At 41.7% G+C, this 12,399-nt stretch overlaps 1 protein-coding gene across 2 annotated transcripts in view; it reads right to left on the bottom strand.

Moving 5' to 3' along the window:
• Window positions 1–12,399, bottom strand: part of LOC138635894 (glypican-5-like) — a 97,315-nt gene that overhangs the window by 71,809 nt on the left and 13,107 nt on the right. The gene's annotated exons all lie outside the window — the stretch shown is intronic.

Here is a 12,399-nt window from a genome sequence, read left to right as displayed (position 1 = left end):
CGCACACATACACACACATATTCAAACATCAAATTAGCATCTGGTACTGAGAGCAAACTGAATAGTATTAATCATGAACTCCGGACTCAAAGTTAGACTGCTTGATGTTCACACTTTCATATCCATTCATGAGTGTGCATTTCCCACTGTGATTCTATTTCCGCACCGAGATTGTTACCAAATGAGTGTGTGTGTGTGTGTGTGTGTGTGTGTGTGTGTGTGTGTGTGTGTGTGTGTGTGTGTGTGTGTGTGTGTGTGTGTGTGTGTGTGTGTGTGTGTGTGTGTGTGTGTGTGTTTTTGTGTGTGTCCTGCCCCTCCCAGCTCACAGACAGAAGGATAACAACAGTCATGTCCTCCTCAACAGCTGCACTAATATGACCGCTGTCTGTGACACACGGGGACTCCCCGCCAGCCAGTAAAAGGCCGATCTCATTTGTAATGCACCAGAAAACACCACCGTTGTGATCAGAGCTGTTCTCAGAACAATTTAAGGTCGTAGCCTATAAAATGGGTTTAGAAAAGCATAAAAGCATGTGACAGAAATAAAGCAGACATGGAAAGACGTGGTTGGTCAGGGATTAGAACTGTAAAGGGTGACAAGTCGTAGTCTGACTGTAAGCTGAAAGCTCTCAGAAAGACCGCCAGAGATGCACAGCTAGAAACAACCACAAACCAAGAAGAATCGCAGACTGAGAAAACACAAGATGAAGAGCAGTGAGCAAAAAAGCACAAGATTGGCAGAGAAGTTTTAAAGATGCAGTTTTAGTTCCACTTCACTGTCTCCTAAACCCTTGGTGCTGCAGAGTTGGTACCAGTGTGAGGTTTATATGTTCGCCTGCCAGTCAGTGCTGCAAGGCCCAATAGCCATAGGACACTTACACCACAAGATGTAACCAGAGGCTTGGGTTACACAGCATTACATAATGTTATTATAAAATGATCATGCTCAGAAATACCATGGTTTAATATTTCTGTCTGTGAGGCGTAGTGTCTAGTCTACGTATCAAAACTAACAACTTTTCTCAATACAAACAGGTGCAAATCATACAAAAATATTCAGTCTTAGACTTCTGAACAGCATCATAACTGGATGCAAATCTTTCAGAGGGTTTTGGCAGGATCGTTGAATCCTTTAGACATTCCATACTTATTAAAAAAACACTTGTTTTTATTTGCCAAGAGTGACATAGCGAGGGAACACAAAAGGAGAAAAAAGGGAGAGTGAGCACTGGCAGCAAAAATGGATTAAAAAGAAGCGACTGAGCTTTTAAACAAGGGAAAAAGAACTACTGTACAAATCGACTCCACCTTGTGAACATGCTCTGACATCTGGATTCATTTGGCCCCTGGGCCCAGAGCACTTCCCTGTCTCTCCATGGCTGCTGCTTTAAACATATCCTTCTTAGAATATGCAGAACTAGGACAGGAGTCCACCTTTCTTCCTTTCCACTCTCCCTCTTACAAACAAGGAAGGAATGAAGTACAACACGTGTTTTATGGGATATCCCACCCCTGCGTGTTGTGGCTGAAGACACCTCTGTTCATGCCTTTAAGGCAGACAACCTGCAGTGACGTAAGCGTGGCCCTGCTTGCCTATAAAAGCTGTCACCACAGTTGTCCCTCAGTGAACGGTGGCTCTTGGCACTCGTCAAGTTCAGCTGTGAAGTGGGAGCGTGGTGTCGTATCTAGGGGTGTGCCATATCGAATCATTCACGACAATATTGTTTTAATGTATGATGTGATTGTAAAAATTCACACTTGTGGATGTAATGAGGTCATACCTTTACACAGTGTGGCAGCATGACGTACATGACATGCATAACTAATGCACAGCAACAATAAGCATGGCTGAAACCGGCCTCAAGGTGGAGGAGTTGGTTCCGAAACGAGGAGCTACTTCAATAATGTGAAAGTGGTTTGTTGAGAAAAAATCTGATATACAACAAACAACAGTAATATGTTAGTTTTTACTAAATATTTGAAGGGAAACTGTTATGTTAACGCTGACATGTAAAATTGGAACAATTATTTTGTAGGAATTATATATTCTTGAAGTAAAAAATTAATTTGTTTTCAGTATTTTGTCTTAATGACAATAATTTTGTTATCCTAAACATACTCTGAAATATTGCAATATCATTTTCAGGCCATATCTCCTACCCCTGTTTGTACCTCATTCTTCTCCTGGGAACAAAAGTTCACAAAAGGGTCCTTTGCAGTTAATGAACTCAGTACAACACATATTGCGTGGGGCATACCACCACAGAGGAGCCACCAAACCCAGAGGCAGGTCACACTATACATGTATCCTACACTATTTAGATATATAATGCATGCACACAGGAAATGCAACCCAGTGTAGAAAATCAAAATCTTAGGTGCATATGCTGTGTTTGGCCATCATGTAACCTTCAAACCAACAGCAGTGTCTGAATGCAGGTAGGACACAAAGCATGAAGACCACTTACTTGATTAGGAGACGCCAATGCGTAAAAGAGTGCAGTCTGTCTGTAAGTTTCACATTATCTCAACAGGCTCAAATGGAGGGCCACAAATGGCCTAAAGCACAAGCAACAGATTTGACCATTAGCTCTAGCCAACAAACTCCCTCTCAGAAACAATGTTCAGGGGATGAGCACCTCCTCTCACCATGAGACAGATGATTAGAGTAGAGGGAACTTCTACTGGTTTTCTGGAAGCAGATTGACTGTCTCCATGTACCTGTGCTCTCGCTATGTTGGAAGAGCCATTAGCACTGTGGATCTGGACACCCGTTACTTGTGTGAGGAGGCCACAAAAGCCACAAAAGAAGGCTCCGTTGGTGGCTGGTTAACCAATCCTGCCTTACTGAGTCAGTTCAAATCCAAATACTATCCGTAGCAAGACGTTATGATGATCCATATGGTTTTCCAAGCTAAGAGCAAGGATTTCAGCTAAATACTCCTGGTAGACATATACAGGGAACACTGCAACATTTGTCTCCTTGAGGAGGAAAGAACTCTTTCCACAAAGATGATTCAGGGTTCAAAGACGAAGCTCGCAATACAACGTACATAACATGGAGAATTCCTATGAAGATGGGGCAGGCTTCATACTGGTCATTGTCAAGTTCAAAGAAGCCATACTCCTGCGGACAGGAGTATATGGAAGATCTCTTCCCTGTTAACTTTAACACTGATTGCGGTTAGTACTGTTAGAACACTTGAACAGAAACTGCCAACACAAGATGTAGGAGTCAGCAAGCACAGCCTGTTCTAAAGGCATGAATATGGGTGTGTTCAGACAGGATACACAAGGGCACAAAATATGTTGTACCAAGTGAATCAACTGAAAGGGAACCAGTTGCCATGATTCATTCATTTTTTTATAAATCAGTTTTGTTTTGTTTTTTGTCCTCTATCAAGTTCTCTCCCACACTCAGACAGATCAGGTTTCTCATTTTGAGATAAATCAAGTACAATTGTTGTGGGTTACTCTGCACTTTCCAGTACTGGGAAATAGGGCGAGAACAAAAAACAATAAACCAGAAGCAGCGTTTAAGTCCTTGCCATCATTGCATGAAAGTCAGTTGGGTTTGATTGTTCTGTCTGACCACTGTGCCTAAATCTGGATTTGACCACACTCAATTCAGACACACACTCTTGGGTGGTTATCATTACCATGTCACATTCTCTCATCTGTAATCCTCTTGGGAAGTGAAGTCTGCCTTGACTGAAGCTATTTTGCATGAGGCAATTATCTTTAATTTGCACGGAATTCAAAATACATAATTGTCAAGCTGACTATACAGGAATAAATGAACAGGCTTGCTTTGTCTGTGGTCCCGGGGGTTTAATCTGACATGTTCTCTGTTTGGAATAAACAAGGTATTAAATGGATAAAAAAGCAGCAGTGGCAATGCAGAGGAGGCCTTTGTCCTGCAGTGGCTTAAACTGAGTATGTATTTGTGACTTTGGAATGGGATATTATACTATATCTTTCCCCCAAGGCTGTGCCAAGGTCGCTCTCTGAGATCACTGGTTTTAAATCATAAGAGGCTATTTCCACTTTACATTCTGCATGGAAACCCTGTGTTTAACTGGCACAATTAAAGCTAAAGTGTCACCATGGAGAAGCTGCCACAATCGCTGAGTTAAAATAAGCCCAGTGGCACCTCTATGGTTTAAGTCACAACTATAGTGTTCCTCGCCTTTGCCACTCAGTGGTTCCTGTTTTCTCCAGCCATATTCACACTGGGAAAGATGTGTGTGCAGGTATGTTTTGTCATATTTTGAGCAGGTATCTAAGGCCAAGGGGTCATGGCTGGCTCGCCAAAACTCATCTCTGCAGACATATGACTCCACACAGCTAGGAATGACCCACATAGTAAGCATCTAAAAGTTGGTGAATCAGTAGAATTAGCAGTTCTAGTAGTAGTACTAGTGGATGCTGTTGCAGTAGAAAGTTGTCTGTTAATTATTCAGTTTAAAGCCCCCATGTGTACTCCTTAAACATTCCTGACCTTAACAAAAATGTTGGCATTAAATCAAGTATTGTGGCAGACGAAAATGCATGTCACAAAGCAACTACATGGTTGCAACAGTTGCAAATATATGCAGTATGGCAGACCTAAGATCCAAAGTAACAGGGCATTAACGTGATTAAGTCTACTAAAGATGACAAAGCATTTTTATGAAGTCTAAGAATTCAACTTTCTGAAATTCCACATTTTCAAAGTCATATTCCCCAGAATCAGCAATTCTAAATATGTCAAGTTCAGTTATATCTGCCAATTTTCAGAAACGTATTAGCACATCTTTGTTAATCTAGGGAAAGCCCAGAATTACTGCAAATGAGATTTTGGGTAAACTGTAAAAACACAGCGTTGCATAACGCACTGTAAGAAAACTGAAAGTCTTGAGCTCTTGATTTCATAGATGCAATTACATATTTTAATTCAAAAAGGATAACTTGATTGTTCTGAAGCTACAGTTAAACTGTTTCTGTGTCATAAATCAGACTGTTCCTTGGGATGAACGACTGAAACCATGACAGTGGATCTGTGTACTTGCTAGTAAGTAAGTCTATTTTCAAGTACATGCATGCACTGTATATGTGACCCATGTGGGTGTGTTTGCATGTGCTCTGAGATGTGGTAATATCGTGATAATGAGATAGGAGACACTATTCTCATACCATGGAGCTGTGGGCCATTCCAATCTTGGCAATCAGTCCTGACTGAACCTGACCAACCATCTTCTCAGGCAAAGCATTTTAATCCTACCACAGGCTTGGGTTTCATACAGGTCACCACACAGATATGTGACATAGTGACATGTGTGTAGATTACATATCCTTGTTTTAATTAGTAGAAATACTGTGTATAGGGCCATCCTCTCCCACGCAGCACTGGTCAACTTGGGTTACAGTGGAGAGCTGCAGTGTCACACAATCTCCTGGTTTGATGGTAATAAACTATTAATAAATCCATGAATCAATCTTTTGATTCATCATACTTGCGTGGCGAAATCATACGTCTAAAGTCCAAAGGGGGAGAATGACTCATCTATCAGACAACCAGTGCAGACATGCTATTCACACAAATTTGACCTACAAGAACTGTGAAGCTGCACTCCTGCCAAAGTCACTGTGAGTTGACAAGTGGCTTACAAAACCAGTATACACAATCATAAATGTATGTGCCCATATTCTTTCTAACCCTGGCATAATTTGCTTGTCTTATCTTATCAGGAGGCTAACAGGTGGGATAATGAGCTCGAGAGGCAGAACAAGAGGGGGTTAAGGAGGAGGTTGGCGAGGTTCTCCATTTCTCCACTTCTTCATTTCTCCATCAGCATTACTAAAAAGAGAGCCCGGCTATATCAAAACCTTAAAATATAAACAATTCCACAGATACGAGCAGCGTTCGGGGCGTACTGATCCATGATATGGGAGTGGATGTGGAGACTGAGTGGGGGAGAACATTGCCCTCTGCTCTGGCTAAAGTGGGGAAACATGATCGAAGGCAGAGAAATGAGCAGATGAGAGAACGACTGGGACAGAGGAGAGAGAGCACAGGGGCAAGTGGGTGAGGGGCAGAGGGAAGAGCAGGGGAGGGAGGGTTGTTCAAATGGCTAATACCATAAAGGGGAAATGAAAACGGCCAGGCTGGGTGCAGACTGTTGACAGGCTGATGGACAGCACCTCTGGTGCTAAGCATTAAGGGTGCCAGAGGTCAATGGTGACCCCTCCCCCCTTTCTCAGTTGTTTATTAGTATATACAGTATGCAACAAGACGCAATACAACCTGTGCAGTTTAATTGATAAAAACATTAAAATGATGATACACTTTTAAAATGCAGGCCCAAAGCACAATCTCAATGGAACATAAATCACTACACCTGTGACCAGGGCAATAAAAGTCTGTTTACCTGTGACCACTGCAAAAAGTGTGATTACATTGTTAATTACCAATTAAGACTAATTTAAGGTCACTGAACATAAGGTGAAACAGTTGTAGCAGTGGTTAGGGTGTTGATCTGAGGCTGCATGAGTGCAAATGGTGTCAGGAGGATGACATTTATAGATGACACTAAATGCAAGTTCATATATCCTGAATGAAATGACTCCCCATCTCAAGGAGCACAACATAATGTCAAGATAGAGCAACAAAACCCCTCCAGCAAAGGGCAACTGAAAATCTGTGACGGATGGCAGAACATTTCCTTTTGTCGCAGTTGGTTCTTTTATTAACCCTTCATCATATTTTAATGACTTAAACCTTGTTTTATATATATTAATTGTCTTTAATTATTCTTGGGCTTTGGCTAGAAAAAAATGAAATTGCATTAAATTCACCAGATTTGTAAAAGATTTTAGTGAAACTCCCCAGGGTTTTATGAAGTTTGATTGCATACTGCACAGTATGCCTTGTGATTTCCCAAATTTAAAAAAGCCTTTTAAATAATAATAAAAAATTTAAAAAATGGTATCATTAGTATTACTACAATTTTTACATTTTAGAGGGAATGTTATCCTCAGAGCTTCAGTTGTAAAATGATTAAATTTGCCATTTGGAAAATCAGAAAACATGCACATCCAAAAGAGGGTTCAAAGGAAGGAAAGACAAATTTGTAACAAAATATAGATTACATGCAACAACAAATCAGCGGCCAGTGGCAAAATTCTATAGGCATTTTCTTCAAAACCTAGCTATTTATGATAGTCTGTGGTTTGTGATGAACAAGTCAAGATAAAACCCCAGTATTTAAGTGGAAACTGATGACTAGACAGCCAGAAAAACAGACTGGACTCCAGATTTTCATGAAAAAGGGAAAGGAAAAATTTAGGTTAACATGCGATTAACATGAAACAGACCCTCGAAGGGACTCTGAGGTGTGGAACAAATCCAAGATGAAAGGGACTCTAATGAAGAATTTTCCACTTTTCTTAGCAGGTGTGGCTCCTGTTTTCATTTATCAGCTTCATTACTGTATGAATCAAGCATACAGTGGGTCACTTACGCATTGTTTAAATTAGGGGCCAAAATTCCCATTTGTTAAGCCCCTTTATGCTTTTATGCCATCAAAAACAACTCAGAAACCACTCAATTTAGCAGACCAAAATAAATTAAATGGAAAATACAAAACAATCAGGATAAATGCACAGCAATATTTGTGTAGGACAAATCCCATTATATTACTGAAACCAGAAGGATAAACAGTTTGCCAATGAAAGACTGCATTGTGATTGATCTAGAAGCAGACCCGTATAAACTCTGTTCATTTTGGCCGTCGATACTACAGATACACTATAATCCATCATGGAGCACACAAACAGGACACATCTGGCCAGGGTCAGAACACCGTTTTTTTTTTTTTTGTTTTTTTTTGTCTCCACTTTTATTTATTGTGTCTCCTCCTCTAGAATACAATGGATGGATGAGTGGAGGATCAGTGAATAAAGCCTACTGTGGGGACTCCTTAATGGTACACTAGGAGCCACAGAGACCTGGAGGTAGGAGAAGAAGCAGAGGAGTGTCCATCACAGGGCATAATGAGGAAAATGGGTTGACATGAATGTGGGAGTGATGAAGTGAGCAGGTAGTGAAAGATGGGAGTAAGACAGCCAACTCCAACCTACTTTGGGCTGAAGTAATATTATGAGTCATTATACAGAGACATGTTCATCACAATGCTCATTCACGTATGCATTGCAAGCATATATTAAACACAGACCCTGATCTCCCCCAGGCATTGGATGAAAAGACCTCTCCCTCACAGACATGCAAGTCTGGCCAATTTACAGAGTTCAACTTCTCTTGAGCTCACGCTACATCTCACCAATACTTCCTTACGTCTCCCAGCAAGACCTGCTTATGGTCAAATCCAACGTCATTTCCCTTAACTCTCGTGTTGTCCTTGGGTCAAAATGACCCGCAGCTGTGTTCAACCAAGTTCTATGTTATTTCTATATTTTTTTATATTTATTGGGATCATTGGTCATCATTCTTTAAAGAAACCCTCACAGCCTCCTTGTCACCAATGATCCCAAAAAATATGAAAATAAAATAGAACTTGGTTTGAACACAGCTACGGGTCATTTTGACCCAAGGACAACACGAGGGTTAACAATATCTCCTTCTGTTACAATGAAGGCAAATAGGATATATGAAATTTCTCCTAATTTTGTAGGTTATCATGCATTTTCTAATCGTGCTTTTGACTGACAGCTGCTATACAAGGACATATGTGCGCACACACAGACCTATATGTACATCTCAAACATATACTGTATATACATGCCCATACACAAAGACACACATTTTATGCCTTTTTGGATCAGTCGGTGAAGTACGGGTGTAGCAGAGTCAGACAGGACACAGGAAAGAGCCAGGCCGGACCATGTAGCAGCAGCAGAGTACAAATCCCATCAGCCAGCGAGACAGATTGTGTTCCAGAGAAGCCAAATTCTCTTGGAAAAGGAAGAAGCCCTGGGAGATATGACTTTGTCTGATTACCAAGAAACTTCCTGGACATCAAGCTTATTGTGTTCATATGATATCGTGACTGATGAAGCTAAGTCTACACCAAAAGGGTTTGTTGAAGCAAGCTGGAAGGCAGTGTCAGACGTAGTATTTGTGAAGAGGTGGTTTTGGAGAGAAAAAAGAGGGCTATTTATCTATTTCACTTTATGCTAATATGTCAAATCAAGGCACTGCAGCTTGGCAGCAGGCTAATCTACATGGACCTTGTATGTGTTGTAGCATTGGATGTAAAATTTAGAAGCATGGATGGTTGGTAAGTAAGATTGAGGCTGATGAAGAGAAAAGAATGGAGACTTTTGGGGTGAGGAAGAAGATGGGGATGTGTTTACATTTTCATTGTGTGGAGTGCACTGTTGGCAGCCAGATTATCTTTGAGACATAAGAGTTTCCTGCAGTGTGCTTGCCAGCTAGCAAGCAAGATGTTGGCATTGTGCCAACCTGGAGCCAACATGCTGACACAGCATGGACCACAGACAGAGAGAGACACCCAGGAAGAAAGATGGAGAGTTGTCAGATATTGGCAGTATGTAGTGAATCTATGGGGCAAAAACCTGTTGATTCAACGTTCTTCAAAGGCATTCCATAATACACACACACACACACACACACACACACACACACACACACACACACACACACACACACACACACACACACACACACACACACACACACACACACACACACACACACACACACACACACCTGATGAAACCATATTTAAACACACCTGTGCACACTTTCACTGAACCTTTGCTTTGACGACAAGCCCTCCCTTCATCTAATTTTTCTCTCCTCACTTTCTAGGCCCAACTCCCTACTCCGCTGAGTTCTCATACATTCATGCTGAGGTGAGAGGGGCAGATGAAAAGCAGAGGTAATTAGGGAAGCTTTGAGTGTGACTTTATGACTTTATGAGGCTTTGAGCTTCTCCCTCCTTTCCTTTGTTCTTTCTCTCTGTTCCCCAGCGAGCCAGAGTTCTCCAAACTCGGAGGGAAGTGCATCCTGCCCCTCTGTGTCATGTCTACTCAGGAGACTAGAGAGGCGTAGTTTTGTTGCTTAGGATACACACACACACACTCGAATACGCAATGTATTTGCTCCACTACTAAATCCATAAACACGTTTCCCCTCCACCCTCCATGATTAAATGAGACGTGCAGGGATGGATTCCGGATATCCTCCCTAATTTGAGCATGAGCTCATGGTGCCGCGCAATATCATCCTGTGTCCAAGCATCAGCCTCTAGAGCAATAACGCTGTCGGTCAAAACATCTGCAGAGAAAAATACACAGACATGAAGTGAGGGAACAAAAATGATGATGTGAGAGAGAACGGGCTCGAAAGATCACAGGCGAAATGAGTGAGAGAACTTCCAGACAAATGCAGAGATTGTAATAAAGATGGTAGAATCTGTATCTGATGAAAGAAGGAAGATAGGACACCAAAGCGAAGTGATTTATCCTTCCTTTCATGTGCACACAATAAACAGGCATGAATTGGCATGCATATGTAGGCATGCCTACAAACTGTGAAAGTAAATCAATCATGACTATTTAATGATGACAGTTGCCTTACAAAGGTAGCATTGTGTGAGTCACCCATGATGATTCTGACAGTTGAAATGGAGAAAGCAAAATAATTTCAAGAACATTTTCATCAAACAATAAAGGCTTAGGCTGGATATCCTTATCTTTCTGTTAGTACTTAGAGGGGAAATGAGAGCGAGTCTCCCAGGAAAGGGGGAGTCTGGAGAGATCCTGTATGATGAAACAGGGATCAGCAAATTATGTCGCCTCAACGAGGAAAGGCGCCCTTTATGCGGTGCCCTGTTTTTCCATCTATCTCTCTCTGTCGCTCTTTCTCACATGAACTCCTTGTCCCTTCACCGAAGGGCACGTAAAGTTTTAAATGCGATGCACTTTCATTGATGATAGAAAGCTATTTAGGCCAGGAGAGTATATTTCTCTGAATAGTATGTGTCAATTCCATCGTGACTAGTGAGGGTGGTAAATACTGTACATGCTCACAAGTCTTTGATGCATATGTATGCACACACACACAGACCCACACACAATCAAGATTCACATGTACAAAACTTTCAAACACCCATATTCCACACACACACAAGCCAATACAGCTCTCATGGCCTTTAGCTGCGGGCCAGGTCCGCCTCATATCGATGACACTCATGATCAAAAGTGTCAGCATTTTCTTGACATCTGCCTCCCAGCAGTGTGACTATATACCCAGATACTTACTCTCTTGCTCATCATTACCACCTGTCGTTCACTCACTCTCACACACACATAGACACACACATAGACACACACACACACACACACACACACACACACACACACACACATTAAAATGCCTGTTCAACAATTTTCCAACAAGAGTTTACTTTGTATTGGAGTGACCAAATGATTTATGAAGGCTTGCCAGACCTGATTTTAGTTGAGACTCTAACCCAACAGTCCTACCATTTTACTGGTAACACAGGCAGATAAACACACAAATATATTCTCACATTCCCATCTGTTCAATTTTCTCACAGCCTATCAAGAGGCCACCGAGAGGTTTCCAGCAAGTCAGATCATGCCAGATCTGATTGGCTAGAACAGACTGACAGGCCAAAGCTCCTGATGGCAGCTCTAAGCTGACCCAGCTTAGACTGGGCTCTGTGGTTGACACCTACCCACCATCAGGCTCCAACACTCTTTACCTATCAACTATGACATGGATTAGGATAGTTTGTCTGTGCTAGGGTTAAGAGAGGGAGACCAGTGGTGCTGTCCTGGGTGTATCTGGGAGTAAGTTGAGGGGAAGTTAAATGGGAGAAGGAAAGAAAGAGAAGAAGAGATTCTAAGGAGGAAGGAGGATGTAGCTTGAAAAGACATAACCTGCCTCTGGGATTTTGGGCGCGGCAGTCACAGCGGGATCTGGAGAATGCCAATAGATTATTGGTACAATTTCCTCACACATACCTTCTCCTATCCAATAGACTTGTCCTTCTGGCTCCACTTACCAATCAGCTGGAGTGATTAGAGGTCAAACAAGAAAAGCTACAGTTTGCGTTGTATAAAGTAAATAAATACAAACTGTAATCAAAAAGTTCTGAGACTGCTCCTGTTGCTTGTGAACGGAGCACAGCACAGTTGTAAATAAGTATTCCAAGTTAGGTCTCAGGAGTTACACATATTTTTGTGAACAGTGGTATGTCTGCATTTGCAATCAATCGCAGGGTTGTTCCCTGTGAATTCTACCCTGAGGGTCAGATTGTCAACACCAAGTTCTACTGTGACATTTTGAGGTGTGAGAGAAATCATTCAAATGACCAGAACTGTGGTGCGATGGCACTTTGGTTCTCC

This window comes from Brachyistius frenatus, unplaced genomic scaffold, assembly GCF_029030835.1.
Source record: "Brachyistius frenatus isolate BFR_SWC_R1_liver_20210118 unplaced genomic scaffold, ASM2903083v1 Contig_337, whole genome shotgun sequence".
In the NCBI taxonomy this organism is placed as follows: Eukaryota; Metazoa; Chordata; class Actinopteri; family Embiotocidae; genus Brachyistius; species Brachyistius frenatus.
The sequence above is the reverse complement of the archived record's forward strand: the minus strand, read 5'-3'. Positions and strand labels throughout refer to the sequence as shown.